Source organism: Aricia agestis, chromosome Z, assembly GCF_905147365.1.
Source record: "Aricia agestis chromosome Z, ilAriAges1.1, whole genome shotgun sequence".
Taxonomy (NCBI): Eukaryota; Metazoa; Arthropoda; class Insecta; order Lepidoptera; family Lycaenidae; genus Aricia; species Aricia agestis.
Window position 1 is genome coordinate 25,389,471 of NC_056428.1, and position 16,767 is coordinate 25,406,237.

Consider the following 16,767-nt stretch of genomic DNA (forward strand, 5'->3'; position numbering starts at 1 on the left):
TAACACACATAAATTAGATGATTTTCTTTTTGTTTTAGTTGTACCTATGAGCACCCCTAAAATTATTAATATTTTTTCCATTTTTGTAGCAAAATCTTAATGCGGTTCACAGATTACATCTACTTAGCAAGTTTCAATAGTTTAGCTCTTATAGTTTCGGAGAAACAAACGGCAACAGGTAGGCACTTGTAATTTTCACCAATGCCTTAATTATATGTGTGTACCTACTTTAATAATTAATAATAATATAAAATAAAAATTTAAGGGGGGCTCCCATACAAAAATCACAAGTTTTGGTCTATTTAGCTCTATAACGGTACGGAACTCTTCGTGTTCGAGTCCGACTCGCACTTGGCCAGTTATTTATTTGTATTTTATTAGTAATCGGACTCGCTCATGTATTATTAAAGTACACATATAATTAAGGTCTTGGTGAAAATTCCAAGTGCCTACCTGTTGCCGTTATTGATAAAGAGCAAAAAAATCCAAAAAATCACGTTTATGGGGCCCGCGGGGCGCAATCGGCATTGTCAAAAAAAAAATCACATGTACTTTTTATATTTTTTTCGTTAAAATAGGGTATTTTAAGAATATAAATTAAATAATTTTGAAATTCATTGGCTAGTTTTTTCTCAATAAATTTTTAAAGTTTCGCTCTGACGTCATCATCGGCGGCTAATTGACCTCTGTAGTGTTTTAAATTTCCTTTCAATCTTATTTATAATGGCTGGTTCGTCAAATGCAAGTTCTCATTATGTGAAAGCTGATACGAGAAGCTTACCAAAAGTTCGAAATGTAATGTTGGTCGAATTTTTTTTTTTTTTTTTTTTTAATGAAATAAGGGGGCAAACGAGCAAACGGGTCACCTGATGGAAAGCAACTTCCGTCGCCCATGGACACTTGCAGCATCAGAAGAGCTGCAGGTGCGTTGCCGGCCTTTGAAGAGGGAATAGGGTAATAGGGGAGGGTAGGGATGGGAAGGGAAGGGAAAAGGGGAGGGTAGGAAAGGGAATAGGGTAGGGGATTGGGCCTCCGGTAAACTCACTCACTCGGCGAAACACAGCGCAAGCGCTGTTTCACGCCGGTTTTCTGTGAGAACGTGGTATTTCTCCGGTCGAGCCGGCCCATTCGTGCCGAAGCATGGCTCTCCCACGTAATTTATTGCTTATTTAACGCCATTGAAGGTCAAACTAAGGTTAAACATATTTGTTCAAAAATATCTAAGGTAACTAATGGGTATTTTTTTCTTTTATATACAGAAAAACGATCACTGACCTTATTCCTCGAAATGTTTTTGTAATGAGCAAAATTAAAAAAAAAGGACAATCCCCATTGTGATACGACGTCACAAGCGGTCGCGGGGCTGTTAGCAGTAGTGTTAGCACGGCGACCAGCGGAAATGCGAAAGTATGGACAAACTGTGGAAATAAACCTAAGGTGCCGTTCCGATCTTTAGTCGTTCCGAAAAATTCAATTAAAATGCCACTTTATGACAGACTATAGTCACAAACTGTGGAGATAAACTTAAGGTGCCGTTCCGATCTTTTTTAGTTCCGAATAATTCAATTAAAAAGCCACTTTATGACAGACTATAGTTCTAAAAATTCAAATAATATCCTACATTATGACATATACTATAGTGTGTCATAAAGTGGCATTTTAATTGAATTTTTCGAAACTTTGAATGCCTATAAAATCAAAACTAGTAGGTATTTTTGACTGCAACAAAAACTAGTGTATTTGTGTACATACAGGCTTTAATGTGACAAAATTTCAAGCAATTTGGCATACCTAGTAATATTCTCCATTAACAAATAGCCAATAGCAAATAAAAATAGCCATGTGAAGTGCCAGCATAGTAAGGAGTAAGGTCTTAATATTTGTCAAAACAATTAAATATCCATGCAGCCGATAATAATTTTTATTGCACGACAATATTTTCGTGTGGAAATTAGTAAATCATATTATTATGATATTTGAATAAGTATGTATAAATATGATCTCCTTAAGTAGACTGAATAACGTTAAGCGTGACCTTGAAATGTGTTTAATAATACAATGTTAACTTACGGGTTAGCGGAGCATTGATAAGTAACACGAAGTATTAATATAAATAATTGTGTAACAACCCAATTTTATGACGAATGATGTTTTTCGACTTACACGGTACGGTAGTCGGTACTTACCTAATTAATTTTGATGATGCAATTATCAGGGTGTACCGACACCCTGATAATTGCATCATCAAAATTATTTATTTTTATTTTTTAACCGACTTCAAAAAAGGAGGAGTTTATACTTAATATCTTAGTCTGTGGATAATTTTTTTATGTTCAACGATTACTCGACCGTCCCGGAGAGCGATAATTTCTCCGGTTTTTTAAAAACTAATAATGATTGCATAATATTATAATATTGACTTAGTGAAAAATTGTAAGATGAAGAATGACAATTAAATAAGTATATATAATATCATTTCGAAGGAAACCGCTTGGATTAACGCTGGGTTTATTCATGATTTACGAAATTGAAAGAGAGAAATGGTCCTGAATTTCTCATAATTTTAAAAACTATTTAATATTTTTAAGTGATTCCATAGCTTTTATCGCTGGCTTTCATAAATAAATCTAAAACAACGTCTAACAATCTAGTACAATTAAGACGTGATGCCCTAGGCAATTGCTTAATTTGATTAAGGGTAAATCCCTCACTGGGGCTCATTAACAGCTAGCAAGTACTTGGATTATTTACACAACACATGTGATAGTAAACAAGACCATTCACAATGTGCAGCCGCGATCATGTTATAACTACGTCACGTCAACGTCAAAAATGTTATGATGAACAAGCAAACTTTGCGCACGCAACGAGGACTGATAAACGGAGCCGGTAATATTATTGCAAATTCTTTATTTGGAATTCTGGATAGTAATATTGCTGAAAAATATTAACAAGATATTAAGTTTATAAAGAGGAATCAAGATCATCTCGCCGCTTTTTGGAAGAATCAGACCTCCGTCGTTGAAGCCGAATTTAATCTGTTGAAGCGTACAGATAACATCATGAACAAGCAGCACAAGCTTATCAATCCAAAATTAAATCAGGTGGAACAACAATTAAACGCCGCTAAAAAGGAAAACTCAGAAAATAATTATTTTGTTCTCTTCACAATAATCGCCAACAATTTACTTAGTCAACTAAAAGAAATGCAGAATACCCTGTTAGAAACTATGACTAATATATACAATGGACAGCTCAGTTTATACCTATTAACACCCGATCAGCTTCGCCAAGAATTAAATACTATATCAGGAAAAATGTCTAAGGAGTAAGGACTTATGTTTACCATTTGAGAATACATAATATAAGCTTACCTAATATGAAATATCTATCATTTATTAAAAGTTAAGGCCAGAACATCGACAAATTACTTGGTATTTAAAACAAAAATACTTACCTCTAGTTCACCGAGAAAATTTACATGATTCATATAAAACCCGTATCAAGTTACCTAGCGATTAACCTTAAAAAGGACGCTCTATTGCCTATTACTGAAAGTGACCTAGAATCGTGTCTGCAGCAGGCACTTTGTAATGTAGGAGCATGTCACCAGTGTAATCCCTGAAGGACGACGATAGTCTCTGTGGAAAGGATGCAGCCTCCGGGAGATGCAGGATCTATCAGGAGCCATGCCGATCGCAATGGCATGAGTTACATCAAGTCAACGCAAACTTTTATTTTTACTGTCAAGAGCAGAACGTAATTAAAGTACTTTGCGACGATCAAGTTTCCTCGCTACAGCTGTTGAAAGCTGGCTTATTGGCGACAAATCAAGGTTGTCTTCTGAAGTTCAAGGACTTCACCGTGTACACTCATAAGCAGGAGGTGAGTGGTCTGCACATCAAGGTAGATTTACTGCCCCAAAGCTATCGCCGATCAACTATCTTATCAAAATATCAGTACCTAGCAACGGCCCTATTAGCGCAGGGGACGAGGACGTCAGCGAGCATTCAAGGCAGCTGACACATCTGCAGAAGCAGATAGAGGAGATGACCGGTACGACAGCGTCAGCAGCCACAACAGTCATCATTATACAGCGGCGTACGTCATCGTCATCGTGGTTGCTGTTAAAGCAGGTATCAGGGCCTGTAGACAAGTGGCAAAGCGCTAACGCTAACGCTAACGCAAGCGCTACAAAATGTATGCGATTTGACATAAGTCATCGCTTCGCTAGCGAATACTAATGTCAAATCCATACATTTTGTAGCGCTAGCGTTAGCGTTAGCGTAAGCGTTTTGCCACTTGTCTACGGGGGCTGGGGAGCGCGCAGGTTCCGGCGCCGGCAGTCGGCGCGGGCGGCGGCGGAGTAGATGGTGAGGCAGCCGCCCTCCTCCTCCACAGCGGTGATTGACAATCAGTGTGTGTGCAGTGAGAGTGACAAGTGCGTTAAAAAGATTCCGCGTCATATGAGCTATATTAACCTATAGACCAGGGTAGAAGCCTTTAAAAATAATGAAAAGTGAAAAAAAATTATAATAGAATGAAACCCATTAGAAAAGGAGGGAAATATGATAAAAATGAAAGGAAAAATAATTTACGGGCGATCTGAGGTTGGGAAGGGGATGGGGGTGAGTTTTTAAGGGTAAAAAACGGATTTTCTCGATTTCCGGCAAAACTAAAAGTCCTATCGAAAAAAGTCAAATGGGAAAGTTGTAGATAATAAAAAGATCTAAAACTTTTGTATTTACACTTTTTTCACATAACCTCAAAATTTATGTGAAAAATTCAAAAAACCAAGTTTTTGGTTTTTTATTTCTATCTTTTACAAAAATTTTTATTTTTTAACGAAATTTTGTGAAAACTTACCTTTTTATGTCCCAAATACGCTGTAATTTATTTAATTAAAAATATTTATTTTTTCACCTTATTTTGAATTAATATCGAAAAAACACCCTAATTTTCAATCGAAAATTCACCCGTCAAAATATCAGCTTTTTTCAAAAAGTTGGTGTGGTTTCTGTTCGTTGAAATCTCTACTTTCCGATGGTGAAAAAAAATATATATATTACTATGGTAAATCTTCTCAGAAAACGCAAAAATTAAAAAAAAACTTGAATTTGAAAATTTTTTTTAATTATTATAAATAATTTTGAGCTATTTATTAAAATTTAGACTTTAATTACTCGAAAAACGTTAGATTACATGTGACGTTGATAACAAAAAAAATTCAAATAAAAATATACTACTATAATTAACAAACAAATAAGTTAATTAAATTAATATTTAATAAGACATCTACAATATTTGGAGAAAGTTGTCTAATTTTCTTTAAATTATATGCGTAGATGCTTATTTATAACTATTTTGAGATAAATTATATATATACCTGAGTGACCTACGAAAAATTGTAGCCCATCAAAAGGTATTTCGTGGAGAAGTGGGGAAGGGGCTAGGCGGGTCTGGGTCTTACTACATACATATCTACTATTATATACTATATATTTCGTAGCAGCTGTTACATTAAATGATATTTTAGTACAAGATAAAAAAATAATTATCTCCTTAATTTTGCACAAACAAATTTAGTTAATCCCATGAAAAAAAATATATTTCAAAATCTATAAAAAATATATTTAAAATCTATAAAAAATATATAAAATATATATCGTAAATATATTTCTAATAAAACAAACTTTTGGCCGATTTTCATATATATTTTATACTTTTTTATAGATTTATAATATATTATTTATACATTTTGACATTGATTTCTTTAATTTTTTTTTTCATGGGAGTTTATTCACGATTAAATAGTGAAGACATTATTAATTCGATTTTGTCTTTTCAGATTATCAGTATGGATGAATCTGTTTGTATCATTTGCAATAAGGCAGATGATAAGCAAGTGTATGGCAATAAAAAAAACAGCTTTGAATCGTTTAGTGGTATCCAGCAAAAAAAGAATCGACAATAAATACAAAAAATTTGAGACTTTGACATCAGCTTTTATTCATCGAAGTTGTCAAAGTCAATATAATGACGAGACCGCAATAGCTACATTTTGTAGTTCAAGACAAAAAAAAGCAAAGGAAGGAAAAGAAGTAATTAAAGATGCTCTTGGATTTAATTTTGAATCTCATTGCTTTATCTGCGGTGGATTTTTCGGTAATAAATCAAAAGAAAAAATTTCATGTGTTCAAAGCAGCGATACAAGAAATAATGTATTACAGTATATTAAAAAACAGAACACATTAAATGATTTTGATAAATGTAATTAGAATTAAATAAATCAACTTTTTAATTAAAACAAATTGCAGCAATCACATTTTTTAGATGAAATTATTTATAATAATTTAAAAAATTTTTTCGAATTCAAGTTTTTTTAAAATTTTTGCATTTTCTGAGAAGATTTACCATACTAACATATTTTTTTTTTTACCATCGGAAAGTAGAGATTCCAACGAACAGAAACCACACCAACTTTTTGAAAAAAGCTGATATTTTGACGGGTGAATTTTCGATTGAAAATTAGGGTGTTTTTTCGATATTAATTCAAAATAAGGTGAAAAAATAAATATTTTTAATTAAATAAATTACAGCGTATTTGGGACATAAAAAGGTAAGTTTTCACAAAATTTCGTTAAAAAATAATTTTTTTTTGTAAAAGATAGAAATAAAAAACCAAAAACTTGGTTTTTTGAATTTTTCACATAAATTTTGAGGTTATGTGAAAAAAGTGTAAATACAAAAGTTTTAGATCTTTTTATTATCTACAACTTTTCGATTTGACTTTTTTCGATATGACTTTTAGTTTTGCCGGAAATCGAGAAAAACCGTTTTTTACCCTTAAAAACTCACCCCCATCCCCTTCCCAACCTCAGATCGCCCGTAAATTATTTTTCCTTTCATTTTTATCATATTTCCCTCCTTTTCTAATGGGTTTCATCCTATTATGATTTTTTTTGGTTTTAAAAATTATCGACCCTGGACTACTAGGTTATACCGGGTGTAAAAAAAATAAGTGATAATACTGTAGGGTGTGTACGTGTTCCTTGTAGAGAGTTCACTGTGAAAGTAGCAGCGCTGAAAGACCAAAATTTTTTTTCTCTTTTGTATGGGGAAACTCGTGACGCGCGGACCCATATAAAAGTGAAAAAAAAAATTTCGTCTTTCAGCGCTGCTACTTTCACAGTGAACTCTCTAAAGGAACACGTACACACCCTAAAGTATTATCACTTATTTTTGTTACACACTGTATACACTAGTAAACAAGTGCCATTTTCCTCGAAACCTGATCTCATGCACCGAAAATTATGATTTTGGTCTCATTCGATTCGGAATACCATTTAGAACATTGTATCAAAATTCCAAGAGAGGCTGAAAAAAATTGCAAAAGTTATAAACAATAAAGTAAACAAAAAAAGAAGGGTTTGGTTTTTTTTAATATTTCATAAACTATTTGAGACAGTCAAAATTTGAGAATAGATCCTTAAAGAGCAGGAAATTTCCTAAAACAAATCCTAACTTTTGGAACTTTATCAATATTCCTTATAACTTTAATTGAGCGGCAAAAGTAACGGTAAAAACGCATAGTTCGCGTTTCGCGTGATTTGCCCCAATCTGCCACGTGAACTAAACACATATTTTAACTGATTACATATTAATATTAAGGAATAAAAAGAATTTGGTACTTAGTAGACATATCAATAAACAAGAATCCAAACAAAAACAACAACAACAACAAAACAATAATGGTTATGCTTTTCTTAATTTTTTGTATGTTAGTCACCATTTTAATGTTACCATAAAAACGCAGATTTTTTTCAAAACCAGAAATCTAAATTTCTTTTTATTCTTTTGAGATAATCTCAAAAGGGCTGAGAACCCAAGCAGCAAAACAGTCGAATAAGGATTTTTTTACTCAGCCTTTAATCGTATAAGAGCCGGGTAACCGTTCATAAAACACCTATTTATCGTATAATAGCGGTTATCTCGACTATTTGGCAATATTTGCTAATGTGTGCTTTAAGGACGTCGAATAAACGTTTACAGCACTATGTTTTAGCCCTTTTACTCCACCTTTTAGCAGATGCTGAATTAATATGGCTAAAATACTCATTATTCGATCGTTTGATCTCTAACAGTCGTATAATAGCTGTAGAATAGATGATTCGCTGAATTGGGTGCTTTTATACAGCCGTTACTCAGCTATCTTTTATGTTTCTATAAAAGCTCTATAAACGCAATCGAATTGCTTATGGCAACATTGCTGCTGTTACTGCACGCTTACAGACTAACTCTTATAGTAGAATTAAAAACGTTCGTATAGGAGCTGTAGTGTAATTAAGAGCTGTTATACGATATTTACGAAGCGAACCCTAAATCCTGTTATCATGGCGACACCTTGTGCTATAAATGTGGTGACCAGCACTCTTACTCGACTTTTAATGGAATAAGTTAGCTGTAACTGCAACTAGATTATCAATGTGGACAATGGCAGTAAAAAAATATATTTTAAGTAAATTTAATTATATTAATTAGTCTTCAAATTTAAGAAAATAGGCAGCGCATGAATGTTTATGTAAAAATGCCTTTGGGTTTATCAATAAAGCTTGTTGCGCATGATGTTTTGGAGTAGCTACACGAACAGTAAAAATAATCACATATTGATTTCTCAAAAACTTGATAATATAAATAAGGATTGAGATGTAGTTTAATAACTATAATTTTTTTACATTAAATTTATGTAGCACACAAGCTCGCACTCTTTACAGCACTAATTTGTCGAGTAAAAGCATTCTATTCGCTGTTATAGAACTAAAAAGGAGAATAAAAGCAATTCGTCTGCTATTATAGCACACTTTATCTGTATAATAGCAAATCAATTGCGTTTATTGAACTAAATATCCTATATACGCATTTTGGTTACTCTTAAAACTCTTTTAGTGTTTTCTACCACTTTTACTCAAATCTTACAGCATCTTTTTGTTGCTTACTCAGCGCTTATTCCACTTTAATAGGACTTCAGTCTGAATAATTTGCGCCTTTTTCGCGTCGAGTAAACGTTTACAGCACTTTTACTCGACTGTTTTAAGAACTTTTATAGAACTTAAAGCGAAAACAAGAACGTGCTCTCGACCATTATAGCACGTCCATTTGCTGCTTGGGAAGAGACCTCCGTCGAAAAAATTCAAGAATTTTGAGTTTTCACTTTTTTATTAACACTAGCTGTTTGACCGAGCTTTGCCATTGTTTCTATTTTGTTTTGTTATTATTAGAAGCCAGATAACAATATTTATATTTTTATTTATAATTTATAAAATTTAAGTAACAATTTTGATTGATGAAAAAACCCTTATTACTTTATTTACATGAAAAATTCTTGAATGCCTTTGATTGTTCATAAAAAAGTAAAAAATCAAAGTTTTTTTAATTTTTCCAACGGGGAAGCCCTTTTAAGATTAGTTTGAAAGAATAAAAAAAATACATTTCTTGTTTTGAAAAATATCTGCGTTAGTCCCCGCGTTCCAGATGACGTTAGAAACGCTCACGCTCAAGACCGTAGTTTTTCCCGTTCCACTAGTATGTGAGCGTCAGTGATACAAACCCAAGTGGAACAGATTATGGAGCGATTTGAGCGTTTTGAGAAAAGTTTAAAAAAAGAACTAAGTATATTTTTTTTATACATAGGTACATTGAATCGAACTTGGATATTACGATCCTTTCCTTCAAGTCGCAAATAAAAGTAATTTTATTTTTTATTGTTACATTTATTTTACAAATAAAATACATAATATTATATTTGTTTCGTTTTTAGTATTACATTTTTTTACTTAAGTAATCATATTTTAATATAGTTAAACTTTTATTATATTTGAGTTGTCACATTGAATCATATTTCAAATAACAAAACCACATACTTACTTTGAATATTGACTATTACCACAATATACATAATATAAACGTTAGGTTATATTTTTATTAATATACCGCCTAATGCTTAGTCAAGTACAATCAACAGGTATAGGAGAGATGAAAATTAGTATTAATTATTATATTTTATAAGAAATCATTTGACCATTCATTTAAAACAATTTATTTTTCAATCAAAATATTTCATTAAATGTTATTTAATTAAAATATTATTCGTAATGAAATAATATAAACTTTTTTGTCTCTACTCTCTCCTGAAAACTTTTCGAACATGGCTTTCGCGATATAGTTACGTAAAAATTTAAAAAAAAACTAGAACGCCCACTTTGACCCATCTTCGTCAAGGATCGTTTTGAGCGATAATGATGACGTCATGAGTGAGGTCATAGCCGCGATCAAAACGACCCCGGTCGCCAAAGGGAACGGCAGAAGGGGACGTTTTGAGCGTTTTGGTCAAAATTAACGTCATCTGGAACGCTGCCTTTATGTTAACATTAAAATGGTGGCTATTAACAAATTAAGCAAAAATTAAGAATTTAAACATAACAATTAAACAAATGGTGATATTTATTTTTGCTGACGGATTCTGGTTTATTGATATGTCTACTTAGTACCATTTTTTTATTCCTTAATATTAATATTTAATCAGTTAAAATATGTTTTTAGTTCACGTGGCAGATTGCAGCAAATCACGCGAAACGCGAACTATGCGGTTTTACAGTTACTTTCGTCGCTCAATTAAAGTTATAAGGATTATTGATAAAGTTCCAAAAGTTAGGATTTGTTTTAGGAAATTTCCTGCTCTTTAAGGATCTATTTTCAAATTTTGACTATCTCAAATAGTTTATGAAATATTAAAAAAAAATCAAACCTTTCTTTTTTTGTTTACTTTATTGTTTATAACTTTTGCAATTTTTTTCAGCCCCCGTTGGAATTTTGATAGAATGTTCTAAATGATATTCCGAATCGAATGAGACCAAAATCATAATTTTCGGTGCATGAGATCAGGTTTCGAGGAAAATGGCACGTGCAAACAAGTGCAATTAAACGGATTGTTTGAGTGCAACGGACGGACGGAACGAAAAACTATAAGAATGGTCGTGTTCTAACGTACCTAGCAAAACAAAGGCACGTTCGTATACGTAATCGGTGACGATACCTAGTGTTAAGTTTGATTCTTTGTGAATTATGAATTAGGTATTATTTGTACTTTACTCAGCGATAGACTTACTTGCCGATAGACGGACTTACCTCCTAGACGGACTTCGACACATTGACCTTATAATTACTTAATTAAAAAAAATCCTAACTCTACTAACTAACTTTATACGTAGGAGAGCCATGCTTCGGCTCGACCGGAAAAATACCACGTTCTCACAGAAAACCGGTGTAAAACAGCGCTTGCGCTGTGTTTCGCCGAGTGAGTGAGTTTACCGGGGGCCCAATCCCCTACCCTATTCCCTTTCCTTCCCATCCCTCCCCTCCCCGATCACCCTATTCCCTCTTAAAAGGCCGGCAACACACCTGCAGCTCTTCTGATGCTGCGAGTGTCCATGGGCAACGGAAGTTGCTTTCCATCAGGTGACCCGTTTGCTCGTTTGCCCCCTTATTTCATAAAAAAAATGTATGGGAGTTACGTTTCCTTAGCATTGAGGTACTATAGACTGGAGAGAGCCTTAAATTTAGTAACATAGAATATCATTGCTTAAATCGGTGTATAAGCGTCAAAAGCGTGTAATGTTATGTCCTACTTACTAGGACATAACAAAGGAGTCGATCTGCATATTTCATGTAATAATAAAAGTGTTAATAAAAGTTTTTAGTGAACATTTAATGCTAGATATTGTTGAGTTTTGTGGTTCCTCTAAATAATAAACTATAAGAATGGTCAAAGAATGCCTCAAACACGTGGATTTAACATTAAATAGGATTTAACATAATACATTTAACGTAAGTTTTGAACAACGTTTTTTGGGCTTTTCAATCGGTATTTTGTAAGCTAAGAAGATAATTTATATAAGGCATTAGTGCTAAAAATGTCACATCAATTATTAATTTGGGTATAAAAATTGCATAGCTTTTTACGTGTGTTTAGTGTTTACGAATTTTCATCACTCGAACTGTAGTTAAGAGTCCGTATACGAAATTTTGCCGAAATTTTGAAGAAAACGACAGAAATAATCTATATAGATAAAATTCTATCCAATTCGAGAAAAAAAAACAAATTGTGCCAAAAAACACGATTCAAAATAACCTAAATCTCACATTATATTACTCGCCGCAAGGCTAATGTGAGATTTAGGCTGTTTTGAATCGTGTTTTTTGGCACAATTTGCTTTTCTTTTTTCTCGAATTGGATAGAATTTTATCTATAGATTATTTCTGTCGTTTTCTTTTTATGAATTACAGCTCCAAGTTGCCGAAATTAACAGCAATTCTTTGCCCATTTTCTCTAAAATTTTGCCGAGTTACATATTTTTTTACTCAACTATTTCATATTAAAGTGGTAAAAAGTAATTCCAAGATTGTATAGACGACTTTCTCAACAGTACATTGTATTTTTTTCATACCGTTAAGACGTCAATACAAACCATAAACAGGTGATATTCTAAACCTTTTACAGCAAAAATCACAAAACTGTCGCGGGTTGAGTTGGATTATTTAAAAATACTTAAAAAAAACAAAAATCTAGCCACACCATTAGATTCTAATTGAAATGATCTTACAGGTTGTGCATTAAAACTTATAGAAATACTGTATTTTAACTGTTAAATCACGTCTGAAATTCAGCGAAATCGGCAAAATTTCGTATACGCACTCTTAAGAGCTCACCTGACTCTAAAAATCAAACATCGTCCTTCTCTCTTCACACTCACGCCCGTCTTTCATATGCCAGGTGAAAAAGGACGGCGCGGAATCATCGCCGAGTTAGTTTTACTTGAATAAAAGACGTACTATATGATTATGAAAAAAGTGTTTTGAGCAAATTTAGGTTTTATCAATACCTTTTTAGTTATTAAAAAATATTAAAGAAAAGACAGCAAACTTCGAAGATCCAAGCAAAAATGTGTCTATAACAAGGTTTTTTGTAAAAAAGAAACTATCGAGCATTTTTTGAGTAATCGTGTTTTCGTCTTGAGCATTTAATCTTTATGAACTGAAGTTACTTGTGTCAAAAAATCAGTTTTCTAGACCTTACAGATTTTGAGATCTAGGTTAAAGTATGTAGTCAAGTTAGGGTCATATGGGCTCTTAATCGATATCACCGCTATAGCTAGACTTCTGAAATTTTCACAGATTATGTACCTATATAAATAAATATTCTGTTCCCGCTATAACAACAAATTCTAAAAATAAAATAAAGTTTAAGGATGCTATCACATTTTTTCACAAATATCAGGGATTTTCGGGTAACATTTTAAAGAATTAGAAGTAAGAGCGCTTACAGACGAACGACATGTGTCAGCGGCACGCGTCGGCGGCAGTCGACGGCAGACGACGGCACGTGTCAGTGGCAGTCGGCGGCAGTCGGCGGCAGTCGACGGCAGTCGACGGCAGTCGACGGCAGCCGTCGACATATCACGCTTGCAGTTGTGACGTAGCGCGTAAAGCTATAGGTCCACAGGTCGGTATCGTACGCAACGGACGTCTCGCATCAAACGGATTTTTTTTTACAGTACGTCCACTGTATCGGCAGCGTACGGATTACCGACTAGACAGTATGTTTATCTTCAAGTTAGTCCAAACAAAGTTTCTAAGTCAAAATTTCTGCTTTTGACTATTCCATCCACACCCCCCTTTTGAGCATTCATTTACTAGACTATTCGATGATCCATACGCTGCCGATTCAGCGGAAGTACTGTGAAAAAATTATCCGTTTGATGCGAGACGTCCATTGCGTAATGCGTATGATATTGACCTGTGGCAGCTTACCTTTAGGCGGTACGTCACAACTGGGGGCCTACCACCACCTCTACTAAGCGACACCGTTTGACAGATAAGCAATAATTACTTTAACGTTGACGTTTTACGTAGCTTGAGCTATCGATTTTAAAAAGTTTATATTTCACAGCGGATTTAACAATATTTTGCATATTTTACTGTTTTTTAGTAAAATTATATTTGAAAAGTGAGTACGGTAATGTTATTGTAATCTTACAACAAAGCTTTCAGGAAACATGATCGTTTTAGGAAAGGTCGTGGTAGGTCAACTGCCGCCGTCACGTGCCGTCAACTGCCGTCGACTGCCGCCGACACGTGCCGTCAACTGCCGTCGACTGCCGCTGACACGTGCCGCCGACTGCCGCCGACACATAAGAGCGCTTCACTGCAAGGATATTTTGGTTTCGAATGAAAGATAATATATTCATCTTCACGTCTATACCATAAAAAAATTATAGCCGCATACAAAATATTCACATAAATACATTTTAACCATCACAATAATCGCAAAAGATTAAAAATATGGGGTTTGATTAGGTACCATTATACTGCCGCGCAATTTGTAAACGCAGTAAAGAACATGTTAAAGGTTTCGAGAAAAACGCGGTTGAAATTTTATTTTTGGTTGCCTCCACTTTGTTACTCAATCATTAGTAAATATATATATATATATATATATATATATATATATATATATATATATATATATATATATATATATATATATATATATATATATATATATATATATGGGTTTGAAGCAAAGCAAAGAGCGAATTTAGGAGATGAAGTGGATATTAGTTTTTTGCTGTTTGCTTAATGTTTTGTGTGTAAAATATCAAAAAAACCGTTTCAGTTATGGTTTCGCTTAGTTTTCACTCGGTACTCAACTACTCATAAATGCAGTCAAAGTGTTTCTTACTGCATTTATGCGTAGTTTCCTGTACTTACGGCATATATATGAGATGATTCAATGTAATGAAAAGTCCTACACCATAATATATACGCCGTATTTTAACAGGTTACTGCATTTATGAGTAGGAACATGAACTGAAATAACTCATCAATACTACTTACTGCACAGTAGTATTACAATTATACTGCGTTTATCTTATGTCAATGCCGCTTTCACGTTGAACTTTACCAATGAGTAGTTGACCAAGCAATGAGCACAAATAATTAAAAGGACACAAGGAAAACAAATAATTACTGGAATTTCTTAATTTAAGAAATCACAGACTCAACAGTTTTTCTGAAATAATCGCAGCTTTAGCTACTACAACTATTTAAAAAAATAACGGACTTACTATCTTAAATCTAATTTAATTAAGTCTTACTATTTTTAACACAGGTCTTTGCACTCTAGTGGCTGTGAAAATATAATAAAAACTAAAAAGCATTTATAGGTCTACCAGGATCTGATGGCAAAAAGTGAGAAAAGAAATTGTCTCTAGCAATACCGGGGTAATTGTAATAAAACATTTTTATATATTTTTTCCTTATAACAGCTGATTCTGTGTGTGAAACATGCAAATATAAAAAAAATCGGCCAAGTGCGAGCCGTATTCACGCACGAATACGATACAGAGCAAAAATAGGCTAAAAATTGTGTTTTTTGTATGGGAGCCCTCTTGAATTTTTATTTTATTTTAATATTATTATTAAATATTAAAGTACACAAAATATAACAAAAGAATGTATAAAAAAATTCAAGTCCCGACCTTTTGCCACTTTTGATATAGAGCGAAGGATATTAATTACCCTTAGATATTAATTTTATTTTGTTTTCATTATATTTAGTTGTTATAGTGGCAACAGATATACACAATCTGTGAAAATTTCAGAAGCCTAGCTATAGCGGTTCTTGAGATACAGCCTGGAGACAGACAGACGGCCAGCCAACGAAGTCTTAGTAATAGGGTCCCGTTTTTACCCTTTGGGTACGAAACCCAAAATTTATCCAATGATCAAGGATATTTTTAAATAGTTAATGGAATCAGGCGTTACTTTGCGGAAATCCATAGTTTAAATTTAGTTGTTATTTTTAGCAATATTCCGCGAAAACAACTTCCACCTTTAAGTAAATGAGTGAGTGTACGCATGTGCTATGCGTACACTCACTCATTTACTTAAAGGTGGAAGTTGTTTTCGCGGAATATTGCTAAAAATAACAACTAAATTTAAGGATATTTTTTTAAATTCTGCCATCAAAATTTGCCATCAGATTCTGGATAGGTCTAATAAACAAAAGTAAGTTATCAATGGGACATCAATAAATCAATTAATACACCTAGATAAATACTTTACTTAGTTATAAAAATAAAATTTTAAAAAACATTTTTTTAAACATTGAAAATAAACAATAAAGTTTGTAAATATTTGAGATGTAAAGCCCGGGCACACATTCATGTCTGCTGATAGTTTCCACCACCAAGTGGAATTGTCATTGCTACGCATGAAGAAAGTCTACGATTTTAATTATTTTTAATTTAGTTTATTCAACAACGTGTAGATTTTTTAAGGTTAAAAATATATCTAAAGGATATATTCCAGAGCCCACTCCAAAACTACAAATGAAAGGAATACCAGAAGGCATAAAGAATGCAATTATTTATCCAAAAGATAGTTCCTCTAATGCCCGAAAATAGAAGACAGTTTTGGTACAATTTTCCGGTTACAGGTTCTGCGTTAGAGTTCTAAAACTAATTCATTTACAGTTTAAATAAATATTTACAAACTATAATATTTATTTGCAATGTTTAAAAAATTGTTGTAAGCACTTTTTGAAAATTGATTTTTTTTAACTTAGTACATAGTATAAGTACGGTACTTATTTGATTTATTGATCTCACATTGATAACTTACTTTTGTAAATGCTTTTTATTATATTTT